Below are 15,157 nucleotides of genomic sequence, written 5' to 3'. Positions count from 1 at the left end.
GAGAGCAGGGGCTGGCGCTTTGCTCTGGGTCTCAGGCAGGTCCCCGCTCCCAGGGGCCGGGACCCCCGTCGTTGTCAGGAACGTCCTGAAGCCAAGAGGGATTGAGCCTAGCAGGGGCCTGGGCAGCACCCTGTGGTGGGGGAGGTGGGTGCTGGAGCCAAAGGGCGTTTGGTGGCTGCCTGGGGCCCAGGGCGGCTTCCTGACCTGGCACCAAGCACGACAGCCCAGGCTGACTGCGTGACAATTCGGCAAGTGCTGTGGACCAGGCTGGCTCCCTGGTCCCAGCTGCCCATGGATTCATGCCATGCTTCCAGTTCCCTTTAACAAGCAAAGCTTTTGCCTGAGGTTGGCTCTTGCAGTAATTGGGGATGGAAGGGACTATCCCGAGTCTGGGGTCTTTTTCTTATATAGGCTCCTATTACCCCCACCCCCATCCTGATTTTTCACACTTGCTGTCTGGTCACCCTAGGAAGGGACCAAGGGGACCCCAAAGACTTGGTACACAGACTGGATCTCAGCAGGTCTACACAGCAGCATGGCCTATGATCATGACTTTTAGAAGAAAGCTGTTAAAGTCAGAACCTGATTAGGGAAGCAGCCAGGAAAAAGAAGAGAGTTTGTGCCGCTCTTTAGAAAGCCTAGGCACTAGATATGCACAGTGGACAAGGATTAGAGAACAGGGCTTCTAACCCCACATGCTTAAAAATTGTCAGGCACTCAAAATCATAAGATTGGCTTAAAAATGAGACTTTTTAAAAATAGTTATAACTGTTGTGTATTTTTAGTTCCCATCTGGTTTTTGAGCCATTGGGATGCACATAGGTCACCATTTCAGACTTTCCTTTGCTGCCGTAAAGTGGAACTTACTTAAAAAAAGAAAGCTGAGATTTCCATATAATTCTATGAATCCAGGAGTTAAGGCGTCAAGAAAAACACCAAATATTGAAAGAATTGAGATAAAATTGCAGGAATTGGCAAACACTCCCTTTTCTAGTGTAGCCAGTGGTGAGCTGCAGCCGGTTCGCACCGGATCGCGCGAACCGGTTGTTAAATTTAGAAGCCCCTTTAGAACCGGTTGTTCCTGGAGGGACAACTAGTTCCAAAAGGGCTTTTAAATTTAACTAAAACTCTAGCAGCTCCCTACCCTTCCCCCAGCCCCAGCTCACCTCACTCCGCCTCCTCTTCTGAAGCTCCTCCGGCTTCTCCTCCCCCTCCCCAGCTTCCCGTGAATCAGCTGTTCGCACGGGAAGCCTGGGAGGGCTGAGAAGGAAGCAGCGGCTTCCACCAGGTGAGCCGGAGCCGGGGCCGGGGGGAGGGCTCCAGGCGGCGCGCCGCTCAGGGAGGTCCTGGCAAGACTCTGGGATCGGGCGGCGCAGCTCCTGCCCCCAGGGTCCCGCTGCGATCTCGGCCGGTCGGCGTGGTTCCTGCCCGGCCGCCGCCGGGTCCGGGCGGGCGGCGCGGTTCCTGCCGCCGGGTCCGGCCCCCGGGTCCGGGCGGGCGGCGCGGTTCCGGCCCCCGGGTCCGGGCGAGTGGCGCAGTTCCTGCCGCCGGGTCCGGCCCCCGGGTCCGGGCGGGCGGCACGGTTCCTGCCGCCGGGTCCGGCCGCCGGATCTGGGCGGGCGGCGCGGTTCCTGCCGCTGGGTCCGGCCGCCGGTTCCTGCTGCCGGGTCCGGGCGGGCGGCGCGGTTCCTGCCGCCGGTTCCGGCCACCGGGTCCGGGCGGGCGGCGTGGCTCCTGCCCAGTCCCCAGGTCTGGCCCCCGGGTCCCGCCGGGCGGCGTAGCTGTTGCCCAGCCCCTGGGTCTGGCCCCGACCTCAGCCGGGTGACGCAGCTCCTGCCCGGCCCGACCTTGGCCGGGTGGTTCCGGTCCCAGCCCCAGCCCAGCTGGGCCCCCACCTCCAGGTAGCACGGTAAGGGAGCAGGGAGGGGGTGTTGGAAGAGGGCAGGGGAGTTGGGGGGGTGGATTAGTGTCGGGGTAGTCAGAGGGCAGGGAACAGGGGGATTGAACGGGGGCAAGGGTCCCAGGATGGCAGTAAGGAAGGAGCAGGGGTTGGATGGGTGGTGGGGGGCAGTTAGGGGTAGGGATTCCAGGGACAGTCAGGGGACAGAGAGAAGGGGTGGTTGGATGGTGCAGGAGTCCCTGGGTGCCATCAGGAATGAGAGAAGGGGTTAGATGGGGTGGCAAAGGGCAGTCAGAGGACAGGGAAGGGGGGTAGATAGGGCACGGGTCCGGGGCGGGGCTGTCAAGGAACATGGGGGGGTTGGATGGGGCAGGAGTCCCCCGGGGGGGGGCATGACCCCTCATGGGGTGAGGAGGAGGGAACCGGTTGTTAGTATTTTGGCAGCTCATCACTGCGTGTAGCTATACTGCCTTCTACTGGATTTTGGAGTTGGATGAGAAGATTCAGAACAAATATTTTCTCAAAGGAAAAAAATGTTGCTTAATAGCCTGTAAACCAGTGACCACTAGTTAAGGCTGCAAAATGGTTTCCATTCTAATTTCATTTTGGCCATTTAAAACTTTTGTTTGCAGTGTTGTTGTAGCTATGTTGGTCCCAGGATATTATAGAAACACAAAGGGGGTGAGGTAAAATCTTTTAGTGGACCCACTTCTCTTGGTACAAGCTTTCAAGCGTACTCAAACTTTTAAAAACTGGTTACTGACTCTAAGCTTTCAGGCTCACACTGAGATTTACACAGAGCTGAAATATGAAAGTGTCAAAACTTTTGGCATTTTCATATTTCAGACTGAGGCAGAGAAAGAAGAGCTAAGAAGTTTCTGAGCACAAGAAGCATAGAAAAAGAATATATGTTTCCTGTTAGTGAAACAGTTCTAATCCTAACATGCATGGGTAGAAATTTGATGAAGGAGCAGTACACATCTTATTCCAGAGTAAATTGGGTTTGAACAGTTTATGAACAATTGAAAATCAGATTCTAAGCATACTGGCATTCCAAGCATTCCATGCTTTTGCTCTGTTCATTATGTGTGAACCTAAGTTAGGAATGCTGTGTGCATGCATACAGCTAAGCTAGCTTTATCTTGAACTGAACTGTCACCTTGTAAATATAAGGCCTTTGTCTGCAGCCATATTTTAAGACCTAAAGCCTAAGACCTTCTGTGATAAATGAAGGGGAGTGGGGGTTGCTCCCTTTTATGGACACCCAGACAGCCAATAGCTATAAAATCCCTCTTAGTAGCTGTTCTCTAATTGCTCTACCTGTAAAGAGTTAAAAAGTCTCACTGCGATGCATAGGTAAAAGGAAGTGAGGGGGCACCTGCCAAATGAGCCAATGGGAAGGCTAGAACTTTTTAAAATTGAAACAAAGACTCCCCTTTGATCTGTCATTCTCCCCGGGAGAGGCGGACAGGACAGAGCTATGCTGTAAGACAGGGGTGGGCAAACTGCGGCCTGCGGGCTGGATCCGGCACATCAGGGCTTTGGATCCGGCCTGCGGGATTGCCAACCCCGTGGCGCCACGGGCCCCGTGCCACTCCCTGAGGGAGGGGAGGAGCAGAGGGGCTCCGTGCACTGCCCTCACCTGTGGGTTCCAAACCCAAAGCTCCCATTGGCCAGGAACAGGGAACGGCAGCCAATGGGAGCTTCAGGGGAGGTACCCACAGGTGAGGGCAGCGAGTGGAGTCCTCTGCACCCCCCCCGCAAGGGCTGATGGGACATAGTGCCGGCCACTTCCGGGAGCGGTGTGGTGCGGGGCCAGGGCAGGCAGGGAGCCTGCTGCGCACTGCTGCCACCACGGAGCCCGCACCCTGAAGCCCTCCTGCACCCTGCACCCCAACCCCCTGCCCTGAGCTCCCTCCCACATTCTGCACCCCAACCCCCTGCTCTGAGCCCCCTCCTGCACTCTGCACCCCTCCCTGCACCCCAAGCCCCCCATTCTGAGCCCCTTCTTGCACACCGCAACCCCTTCCCACAGCCCGCACTCCCTTCTGCACCCCAATCCCTTGCCCCAGCTCTACATTCCTGGCCCTGCATGCAATTTCCCCATCCAGATGTGGTGTAAGAGCTTGGTCCAGGTATGAAAAAATCATCAGTATCATACCTAGAAACTACTCATTTAAAACCCCAGATATGTAATCAGGAAATGTCTAGGAAGATGCGATAAGCTTTATTCCTTTTATTTCATTATGGCTTGTGGATTCCTCTGTGCTAACCCAGGGGCTTTTGTTTTGCTTGTAACCTTTAATCTGGACCGCAAGAAAGCTATTTTTGATGCTTAATCCTTGTAGGTTTTTTTTTAATCTAGCAATAGCCTGAGTTCCCACATGTATTTTCTTTCTTTTTTTAATTATTAAAATTTACCTTTTTTAAGAACAGAATTGGATTTTTGTGTCTTAAGAAGTTTGTGCACATGTTGTTTAATTATCTGGTGGCAACAGCTGATTTCCTTTTTCTTTCTCAGCTCCTCCCTGGAGGGGTGGGGGCTGGGATGAAAGGGCTTGAGGGTACCCCCCAGGAAGGAATTCCCAAATGCACCTTCCTGGGTTCTCAAAGGGGTTCTGCACTTGGGTGGTGGCAGCATCTACCACGCCACGGTCAGAGAAAAGCTGTAACCTTGGGAGTTTAATACAAGCCTGGAGTGTCCAGAGTGGGGAATTAGCCTTGACACCTTCATCTGCAGCCAGATTAAAAGAGCAGCTGAGCAGCAGCCATTAGCTGAGAAGCAGGAAGTCACATCCTCACATTCCATCTAAATTTAATTAGAACAATGTAACATCAGGCTGTTAAGAAGGAGATCCTGTCCTAATAGCATCCACTATCACCAGATTAAAAAAACAGATCTTAAGATGGCTAAGGAAAACTTAGTTTGATACCATCCTGTCTGGCAAGAAATCACTTATCAATAGCTGTGGATGTGAAATCCTCATTTCTTTATTGTTTTGTTATTATGGTCCTCACTTCCCTAATTGTTTATCTGTATAGTCTCTGTCCGGTTCTTTAATTGTTTCTGTCTGTTACATAATTAATGTTGTTAGGTGTAAATTAATGAAGGTGGTGGGGTAGGATTGGTTAGAGAATTTTGCTACACTGTTAGGATTGGTTAGTAAAATTTTAGTATAATGGTTGGTTAAGGTATAGCTAAAAAAGGACTCAAATTTCATTCTATAAACTGGGGTCCAAAAGGAACTTCTTTGGGAACTAACTCCAGGACATAGCCCCAAAGATCAGAGCTGCCAGACCTCAACACTCTGCCAATGATACCCTGCAGAAACTGGAGTCCCCCAGATGGACCTGATCCTAACTGGTCGTCAAGAAAAGTTCACCTGTCTTATTGGGAGCGGTGAGCACTGTATGTGTGGCGTGTGCAGTCTGGTTTTGGTAATTGTTAATAAATAGAAGGTATGTAGTACATTACTGTATAAGGCTCTTTCACTGGTAAAAGGTCCTGCACACCTGCAGAAGTAATATACACCTGGAGCCCTACATATTGGGAAAGGGTGTGGGTACTTAAATTGACCAGGTTAGTTACACCCTGAGCCCTACGAATTGGGTACGGGTGGCCCTGCGCCCTACAAATTGGGTAAGGGTAGGTGCTTTTTGCCTGGAGCCCTACAAATTGGGAAAAGGTGGGGGTTCCTAAATTAACCGGGTTACACCTAAAGCCCTACTGACCGGGAAAAAGTGGGGTGCCCTAATGTGTGCAGGTAACCTCAGGCAAGCACTGAAGAGCTCCAGTCAGTCTTCTATGGTACTCAGGAGAGGAACTCCCTTTTCTGCACTTAAGGAGAACTGCCAGTTATGCCAGGGCAGACTGGCTGGGGATGGCATAGAACCATAGGATCTGAAGGGGCCGCAAGGGTCATCTAGTCTAACCCCCTGCCAAGGTGCAGGTAAGTACATCAAGTGGTTGACTTTTGGCTGTGCAGCAACACATCTTTCACCTCATCAGAGCAGTCTGCCTCTAATTTATGGAACCAAGAAGGAGCCAAGCCTGGAGGCAGAGGACTCGAAGGTTGGGGTGAAGGATCAGCATGTCACTTTGAGAGAGCAGGTGGGGAATGGGCTGAAATGGAACTGGAGGACATATTGCCATCTGTGTCAAGTAAGGAAACCAGACTTGTTTTGGCCAGGAGGGGGCAATCAGAATAACTCTCACTTTGCCCTGATCTACTCTACGAGCTTAGGTCAAATTTAGCAGCGTTAGATCGATTTAACCCTGCACCCGTCCACATGACGGGGTAGTGTGGACGCATTTCAATGGTATTGGCCTCCGGGAGCTATCCCAGAGTGCTCCATAGTGACTGCTCTGGACAGCACTCTCAACTCAGGTGCACTGGCCAGGTAGACAGGAAAAGCCCCGCGAACTTTTGAATTTCATTTCCTGTTTGGCCAGCATCGCGAGCTGATCAGCACCAGTGACTGTGCAGATCTCATCAGCAGAAGTGACCATGGAGTACCAGAATTGCAAAAGAGCTCCAGCATGGACCGAATGGGAGGTACTGGCTCTGATCGCTGTATGGGGAGACAAATCCTTGCTATCAGAACTCCGTTCCAAAAGACGGAATATTTGAAAAAATCTCCCAGGGCATGAAGGACAGAGGTTATAACAGGGACCAGCAGTGCCATGTGAAACTTAAGGCGCTCAGGCAAACCTACCAAAGAACCAGAGAGGCAAATGGCCGCTCCGAGTCAGAGACCCAGACACGCCACTTCTATGATGAACTGCCATTCTGGGGGGTGCCCCTACAACTACCCCACCCCGTATGTGGACTCCTGCAAGGGAGTCTCACACAACAGAGATGAAGATTTTGGGGATGAGGAAGATAGCGCACACCAGGCAAGTGGAGAAACCGTTCTCCCCGACAGCCAGGAACTGTTTATCAGCCTGGAGACAGTACCCTCCCAACCCGGGCTCCCGGACCTTGAAGGCAGAGAAGGCAACTCTGGTGAGTGTACCTTTGTAAATATAATACATGGTTTAAAAGCAAGTGTGTTTAATGATTAATTTGCCCTGAAGACTTGGGATGCATTCCCGGCCAGTACAACTACTGGAAAAGTCTGTTAACGTGTCTGGGGATGGAGTGGAAATCCTCCAGGGACATCTCAATTAAGCTCTCCTGGAGGTACTCCCAAAGCCTTTGCAAAAGGTTTCTGAGGAGGGCAGCCTTATTGCGTCCTCCATGGTAGGACACTTTACCACACCGGGCCAGCAGCATGTAGTCTGGAATCATTGCATAAGAAAGCATGGCTGCGTATGGTCCCGGTGTTTGCTGGCATTCAAGCAACATCTGTTCTTTATCTCTCTGTGTTATCCTCAGGAGAGTGATATCATTCATGGTCACCTGGTTGAGAAAGGGGAATTTTATTAAGGGAACATTCAGAGGTGGCCGTTCCTGCTGGGCTGTTTGCCTGTGTCTGAAAAGAAATCATCTCTGCTGTTAGCCACGTGGTGGGGAGGGGTGAAGCGATCATCCCAGAGAATTGGGGGGAGGTGTGGGGGGGTTAGTTGGGCTTGCGCTGCACATTAACCCAAAAACCCAAGCCCGCCTTTTAAATGGCCAACCCAACGAGTGCTTGGTATGGGAAATGAGGGCACTGCTGTTTGAGACCATTCCCACATGTTATAAAGGTTAAAGAAGCCAAAAGACCATGGCTTACCATGGCTGCCTGCAAGCCGAATTCTGTTGCCCGGCTCTGCATGTGTGATCTCTCACACCAAACGGGCAGGCCCTCAATATAAGAGGCAAAATGCGACCTTGTAAAGAAAGCACATGTGCTATGTAATGTTAACAGCTTGGTTCACCATGAAAGCGTCTTCCCATTTCTAAAATGTGTCTTTTTAAATACTACTCTCCCTTTTTTTCCTCCCGCAGCTGCAGATGTTTCAACGCTCCCACTATCATCTTGGTCCCAGAGGCTAGCGCAGATAAGAAGGCAAAAAAAACCACACTCACAATGAAATGTTCTCTGAGCTCATGCAGTCCTCTCACACTGAAAAAGCCCAGCAGAATGCGTGGAGGCAGACAATGTCAGAGTCCAGGAAAGCACAAAATGAACACAAGGACAGGAGGGACGCGTGAGAGGATAGATGGCTGAAGCAAGAGGATAGGTGGTGGCAATGTGATGAGAGGAGGCAGGATGCAATTCTGAGGCTACTGGAGGATCAAACTGATATGCTCCGGTGTCTGGTTGAGGTGCAGGAAAGGCAGCAGGAGCACAGACGGCCGCTGCAGCCCCTGTGTAACCAACCTCCCTCCTCCCCAAGTTCCATAGCCTCCTCACCCAGATGCCCAAGAACATGGAGGGGGGATGGGACTCCGGGCAACCAACCACTCCACCCCAGAGGACTGCCCAAGCAACAGAAGGCTGGCCTTCAATAAGTTTTGAAGTATAGTATGGCCTTGTCCTTCCCTCCTCCCCTCTCCCTCCCGGGCTACCTGGGCAGTTATCCCCCTATTTGTGTGACGAATTAATAAAGAATGCATGAATTTGAAACAACAATGACTTTATTGCCTCTGCAAGCGGTGATCAAAGTGGGAGGGGACAGTGGTTGGCTTACAGGTGATAGGGATTTTAAGGGGTCCCGCTTGCCCCAGACTGTGTCCCGCTTGCCCCAAGCTGAGTTAGCTGCCAGACCCCCACCCATAGGGTCAGAAGCAGACTGCATCCTAACCCCTGCCTTTCAGGCCCAGGCCTGTTAGCAAAACCCAATTGCTATATAGAACAAAGGTTAACTTCTGCAAAACTTGTTTGTCTATATAAGGGGCACGAGGGGGTGGTGGTGGTGGTGAAGAAACCAGAGAAAGGGGAACTGAGGGAAGCTCAGCTAGAATGCGACAAGAGCCTTATCCAATGCAACCGCAAAGGAGGGGTCTTACAGGCAGGCAGACTACCAACGAAAACCTCATTTGGGACAATAACAGGAAAAACCCTAGATGGTGAGGGGCAGTGACAGGCTCACTAAAAGTAAGAAAGTATGCCAAATAAGGAGTTAATAAAGTATAATGTGTGTGATGTGTAATTATGCTCTTTGGTTTTAGCCTTTATAAGCTTGGTGAAAATCTGTTAAAGACAAGGCAGCAACCCCCCATTTTTGCATGGGGCCATGCTGACCTTCCCTTTATGCATATCGGTATTTTAATAAAGGTGCCTCAGGCTGTGTCTGACCCAAAATCAACGGTGTGGTCAATTTTTCCACAACACAGGGAAGTAGAGTGAACCAAGAGGTTGGGTTTTCATCGAGGAGAAACAAACAGAACTGTTACACCGTAGCCTGGCCAATCATGAAAGTGGTTTTCAAAGCTTCTGTGATGCGCAGCATGTCCTGCTGTGCTCTTCTAATCGCCCTGGTATCTGGCTGTGCATAATCAGCGGCCAGGCGATTTGCCTCAACCTCCCATCCTGCCATAAACGTCTCTCCCTTACTCTCACAGATATTGTGATCCACCAGTGCTTGCAGCACCATTGAAAAGTACCCCTTGCAGTTTATGTACTGGCTGCCTTGGTGGTCCGGTCCCATGATAGGGATATGCGTTCCGTCTATCACCCCACCACAGTTAGGGAATCCCATTGCAGCAAAGCCATCCACTATGACCTGCACATTTCCCAGAGTCACTACCCTTGATAGCAGCTGCTCAGTGATTGCATTGGCTACTTGGATCACAGCAGCCCCCACAGTAGATTTGCCCACTCCAAATTGATTCCCGACTGACTAGTAACTGTCTGGCGTTGCAAGCTTCCAGAGGGTTATCTCCACTTGCTTCTCAACTGTGCGGGCGGCTCTCATCTTGGTATGCTTGTGCTTCAGGGCAGGGGAAAGCAAGTTACAAAGTTCCATGAAAGTGCCCTTACGCATGCGAAAGTTTCGCAGCCACTGGGAATCATCCCAGACCTGCAACACTATGCGGTCCCACCAGTCTGTGCTTGTTTCCCGGGCTGAGAGTTGGCGTTCCATGGCATGAACCTGCCCCATTACCACCATGATGTCCATATTGCCAGGGCCCGTGCTTTGAGAGAAGTCTGTGTCCATGTCCTCATCACTCTCGTCACCGCGCTGCCGTTGCCTCCTTGCCTGCTTTTGCAGGTTCTGGTTCTGCATATACTGCAGGATAATGCACGAAGTGTTTACAATGGTCATAACTGCTGCGGTGATCTGAGCGGGTTCCATGCTTGCTGTGGTATGGCGTCTGCAGGAGAGCAGAGTTGCAGGGGACGCGGTGGTTGGATGACCATTTTGCAGACCTATTGCACCGTCTGCTGCCAGGACACAACAGCTGAGTGGGCTGCACGCTTGCCATGGTACGGCAAGACAAGAGCAGGCGAGCAGAGCTGTAGCGGAAGCGGCAGATGACGGCGGTCATATAGAGGCCCTGCGAGACCACCAGGAGAGCAGAGTGGCAGCAGAAGCAGTGGTCAGAATGCCAGTTTTTCCAACCTATTGCACCATCTGCAGCCAGAGCAGGAGAGCAGAGTGGCAGCAGAAGTGGTCGTTCGATGACAACGGTTAGCAGTCCTACTGCACCGTCTGTTGAAAGCAGTATGGCACCTGCACGGAAAAAAGGCACGAAACAATTGTCTGTCGTTGCTTTCACGGAGGGAGGGGTGACTGATGATATGTACCCAAAACCACCTGCAACAATGTTTTTGCTCACCAGACATTGGGAGCTCAACCCAGAATTCCAATGGGCGGCGGAGACTGCGGGAACTGTGGGATAGCTACCCACAGTGCAACGCTCTGAAAGTCGATGCTAGCCTTGGTACTGTGAGCGCACTCTGCCGACTTAATGCGTTTAGTGGGGACACACACAATCAACTGTATAAAATTGCTTCCTAAAAATCGACTTCTATAAATTCAACCTAATTTCATAGTGTAGACATACCCTTTGTCTCATAGAATTTTCAACAGGCCCTTGGATAGAGGAGGAAATGAGGGGAAAGGCATACAAGAGGACCCTGTCCCATGGGAGGATGAGGGCATCTCCCAGTGAATGCTTCCTCCAGCCAACCCTGGAGCAGTAACAAGGACATTTCTTGGTCTGGTAAGTAGCAAAGAGATCTGTAGTTGCTTTCTCCAAAGGGCAAATATGTCTTGAAGCACCTCTGAGTTGAGTTCCCATTTATGGTCATGAGAAAAGTTCGGACTGAGACTGTAGGCGGTCACATTCTGTATCCCTGGTAGACAGATAGCTGAACTGATCACATTGCGATGGATGCACCAATTCCAAAATGTGAGTGCTTTCATGCTTGGGAGGGAGATCTGGCTATTATGTAAAACATATAGGTCATATTGTCCATTATGATCTTTGAGTGGGTTTTCTTGATGAAAGGCAAAAAGTGTGCACAAGTGTTCCTGATGGCTCTTAGTTCAAAAAGATTGATATGGAGGGTCACTTCTGTGGAAGACCACTTGTCTTGAACCTTGAGTTTCCCATAATTAATAAAATCATATTTGGCCATGACAGCTTGGTAGTTCATGACTCTGATGAATATGCCTTCCTCCCAAAGAGATCTAGCCTTTTCCAGTCCCGATTGTATGGGGTCTACTTGGCGTGATGTTGCTTGCCTCATGCATTAACTGCATCCATTATGATGGAGTTGAGTTGCGGATGTTGAAATAGAAAGTCTGCTTGGGGAGGGATGTAGTATTTTTTTGTCGTCTCTCTTGCTGGTCGGTGTGATGGAGGCTGGTGTCTGCCAGATGACTTTGGCAGGATCTAGAATCGCCTCATTAATTGGGAGGGCAATTCTGGATGAGGAGGAGATGTGCAGACTATCCACCAGCTTGTGATGTGTAGCTGCCACCTCCTGTAGGGAATTTGCAGCTCATTCATCATCTACTTTGTAATGTCTTGGAAGTTCTTGAAATCATCAGCTAGTGACTGTGGAGGGGCGGGGGGGGGGGGGGAGAGGAGGGGAAAGGATTACAGCCTTATCTGGCGAGGATGAGGCGAAGTCTGTTGGAGGGGTAGCTTCCCTTTTGAACCTTTCCTCCTATTCCTCAAAAGCTTCCTCCTCCTCTGGTTCAGGGGCTCTGGACAGTGATGCTGTAGGAGAGTATCTGGCAGACTCTTTCTGAGAGACACTAAATGCCTGTGAAGTATGGGATCTGTACATTTCCTAGGGATCCCAATACGGCCATTGTGGATGAAGGACATGGATGGTTTAGGGTGCCCAAGGGGGCCTGTACCAAAACTGTGGATTAGCTCAATGAAATTGAGGAGGACCCTTGTATTGTGATGGCGGGCCATGATGAGAAGCCAGGGAAATGACATCCTCTTGGTCACTGTCAGACTCATCACTTGGTATGGGTGCTGTTGACCGGGATATTGGTGGTACATGGCCCAGAGCTGAGGCACCAGAATGTGTTTGGTACTAGGGCCTTGGTTCTGAATAATGGGGCGTGTGGTTCTTCCCCATCAGGTCTCTAGGGTACCAGAACTCTTATGGTACCTTCGGCAAACTCGGTACCGCAGAGTTGTGTCCATGGTACGTTGTCAGTACTGATGGTTGTGAAGATGCAGAGCGTTCCCTAGATAGGAGCTTTGTTGCACCCAGTACCAAAGTTTTTTTCGGTGCCGCTTCATTTGTCTTTGCCTTTAGGTGGCAGTACTGCTGTCTCATGGCATGAGCCCCTGCCATCTCTAGGCAGTGCAGCAGAGCTCACAGCGATTAATCTCGTAGAATTTTTCAACAGGACCTTGGATAGAAGAGGCAATGAGGGGAAATGCATACAAGCTGCCTGTACTGAGGTGGCTGCATTGGAGAACCCCTCTGGCTGGCCAATGACTCAGTTTGGGGTCTTGGAGCCCTTTTTTTCTGAGCTTTTAGGAGGAATTCTGCTGGTCTTTTCCACGACTCTACCTCCTTTGAAGTTGAAGGATCCAGGGAGGATCTGGGGTCAGCACCGAAGTCCCCTGGAGGCTGAAGTGCCTTCTCCATAAGGAGGAGTTTTAACTTCAGCTCCCCATTCATGCCAGCTGGTGGCAGAGGAAGCATTTCTGAGGGATATGGAACTCTCCTAAGCATCGAACACACTTCTAGAGAGAGGTAAGGGATTGACTCTGTGTACACAAATTTGCAGAGGGACAACAGGGTTGAAGTCTGTTATTTCTCACCTCTATATATTATTTATTTATTTATTTATTTTGCTGTTAACAAGCATGTTATCTCTGGAGACACAAATCCACAGTCTGAGACCTGCAAAACTAAGCATCTCTGCTGGTATCGTCTAGACTGAGCACTGAGTCCCATTGGGTAGATAGAAAGATTAACCTTAATAATCTATACAGAAGCCCCTGGAATTCCATAACATTGGGTCCCTAATCCATGAACTATTGGAACTCATTTACAAAACTTTTCTTAAACATTACATGAATATATTGTCTCATACTATAGAATTAGAATTTATAATCCCTATTCCATGATGAGATATCTTTGAGCTATAATGTATCTTAATTAAAACTATCTTTAGATAGTTTTTTTCCTGAAAAAGCATTTAATCAAAAAAATTAGATTTAAATTAAAAAAAAAATCCGTTTTTTAATTTTTTTAAAAAAATGATTGATTTTTATCCACCTTGTTGCTCATATATGTTCCTGAGAATAATCTTTTAGTCAAAACATCTTTTCACTACTCATTGTTCTGGTTTTTAGATATGACAGTTTTGGGTCAAAAATATTAATTCTATTCACTAATTTTAATCTGAGTGACTATTGTTTTTAAGGAATTTCAGTCATCTGTGCTCAGTGATGGTTATATATTTCAGGATTTTTTTTATAGGTCAATTATCAAACAATTTCTGTATTATGTAATAAAACTTGATCTTCTTTTAAAATAATAAACTGTTTTACATCATCAGCTCAGATTAGAGGTTTTTGAGGTTTTTTTAAGGTCAGGCTTGACAAAGCCCTGGCTGGGATGATTTAGTTGGGGATTGGTCCTGCTTTGAGCAGGGGTTGGACTAGATGACCTCCTGAGGTCTCTTCTAACCCTGATATTCTATGATTCTATGAATGAGAGTGTCTGTCCATTATTGGAATTGACTCCTTGCAGGAGAAGCACCTCTGGAACCCGGGCATGCAGGGGGGTGGGAGGGGGAGGGGAAGGGGAGGGGACTATCACCCTCTAGCAGTGAGGAATGCAGAAGAAAGTTCTTTTTTTCCTCCTCTTCTTTTCTTAAACTGAAAGAACTTAGAGAGTCTTTTAAACATCCTGGAGGAGGGGGGAATCCCTCCCTGACAGGATGGGAAATGTAAACTAAAGTTCTTTTTCCTCTTTTCTTTCTATCCCAGCAGGGTAAAAAGGAAACACAAACCATTAAGGAGAACAAAAAAGAGACAAAAATAACTACTTATCCTGATGACACAGATAAGGAAGAGACAACTGCTCGCTCCATGAGGCCAAAGGCGGTGGAGAAGGCACTGAGGGGGGTTTGCCCAGGCAGTGTGGGCTGAATGGACACTGCTACCTAAAATCTCTGATTAGAGGCACAGGGGCACAGATACACCTATACCTACTGTGGCGCTCCCATAAGGACACTACTCAAAAAAGAAACTCAATTTTTGGATGCCCAACTTGAGATATACCTTTGTCTTGATTTTAAGAGATACTGACCTTCTGCAGCTCCCATTGACTCCACTAGGGGCTCAGCAGTTCTAAAATAAGGCTCAAATTGTATGAAGTTAGACACTCAAATATTGAGTGGCCAGTTTAAAGCCAGTAGCCAGTTTTAAAAAGTTTGGTCTGTGACTTTCCCTAGGCCACAAAGCTAGGAGTGAAACTAGGGAGTTTCTAATTCCCCAATTATTATTATTTGTATTCTCTTATTTCTTGAGATCTGAAACAAGATCAGGGGTATTGTACTAGGCACTGCACACACACAGATCAGTTCCAGCCCCCAAGAGCGTCTAGTCTAAATAGACAGATGGGCAGAGTTCAGAGAAACAAAGTAATTTGCTTGTAGTCACATAGCAGGCCAGTGGCAGAGCCAGGAATAGTACCCGGGTCTCTTGGCTCCCAATCTACTGTACCCTTACCCATTAAACCATGCCTTATTGCCCATCCTTCTGTACCACGCTACCTCTCTGTCATGATTTTATCATTAATAGTAATATTTTAAAAAAATGGTAATGATACCTTCGATTACAAGAACTGAAGGTGTTTTAAAAAATCAATATAAGTTTTTCATCATTTAGGCTG

Source organism: Mauremys mutica, chromosome 7 (genome assembly GCF_020497125.1).
Source record: "Mauremys mutica isolate MM-2020 ecotype Southern chromosome 7, ASM2049712v1, whole genome shotgun sequence".
NCBI classification, from domain to species: domain Eukaryota; kingdom Metazoa; phylum Chordata; order Testudines; family Geoemydidae; genus Mauremys; species Mauremys mutica.
This window is presented reverse-complemented; position numbering follows the sequence as displayed.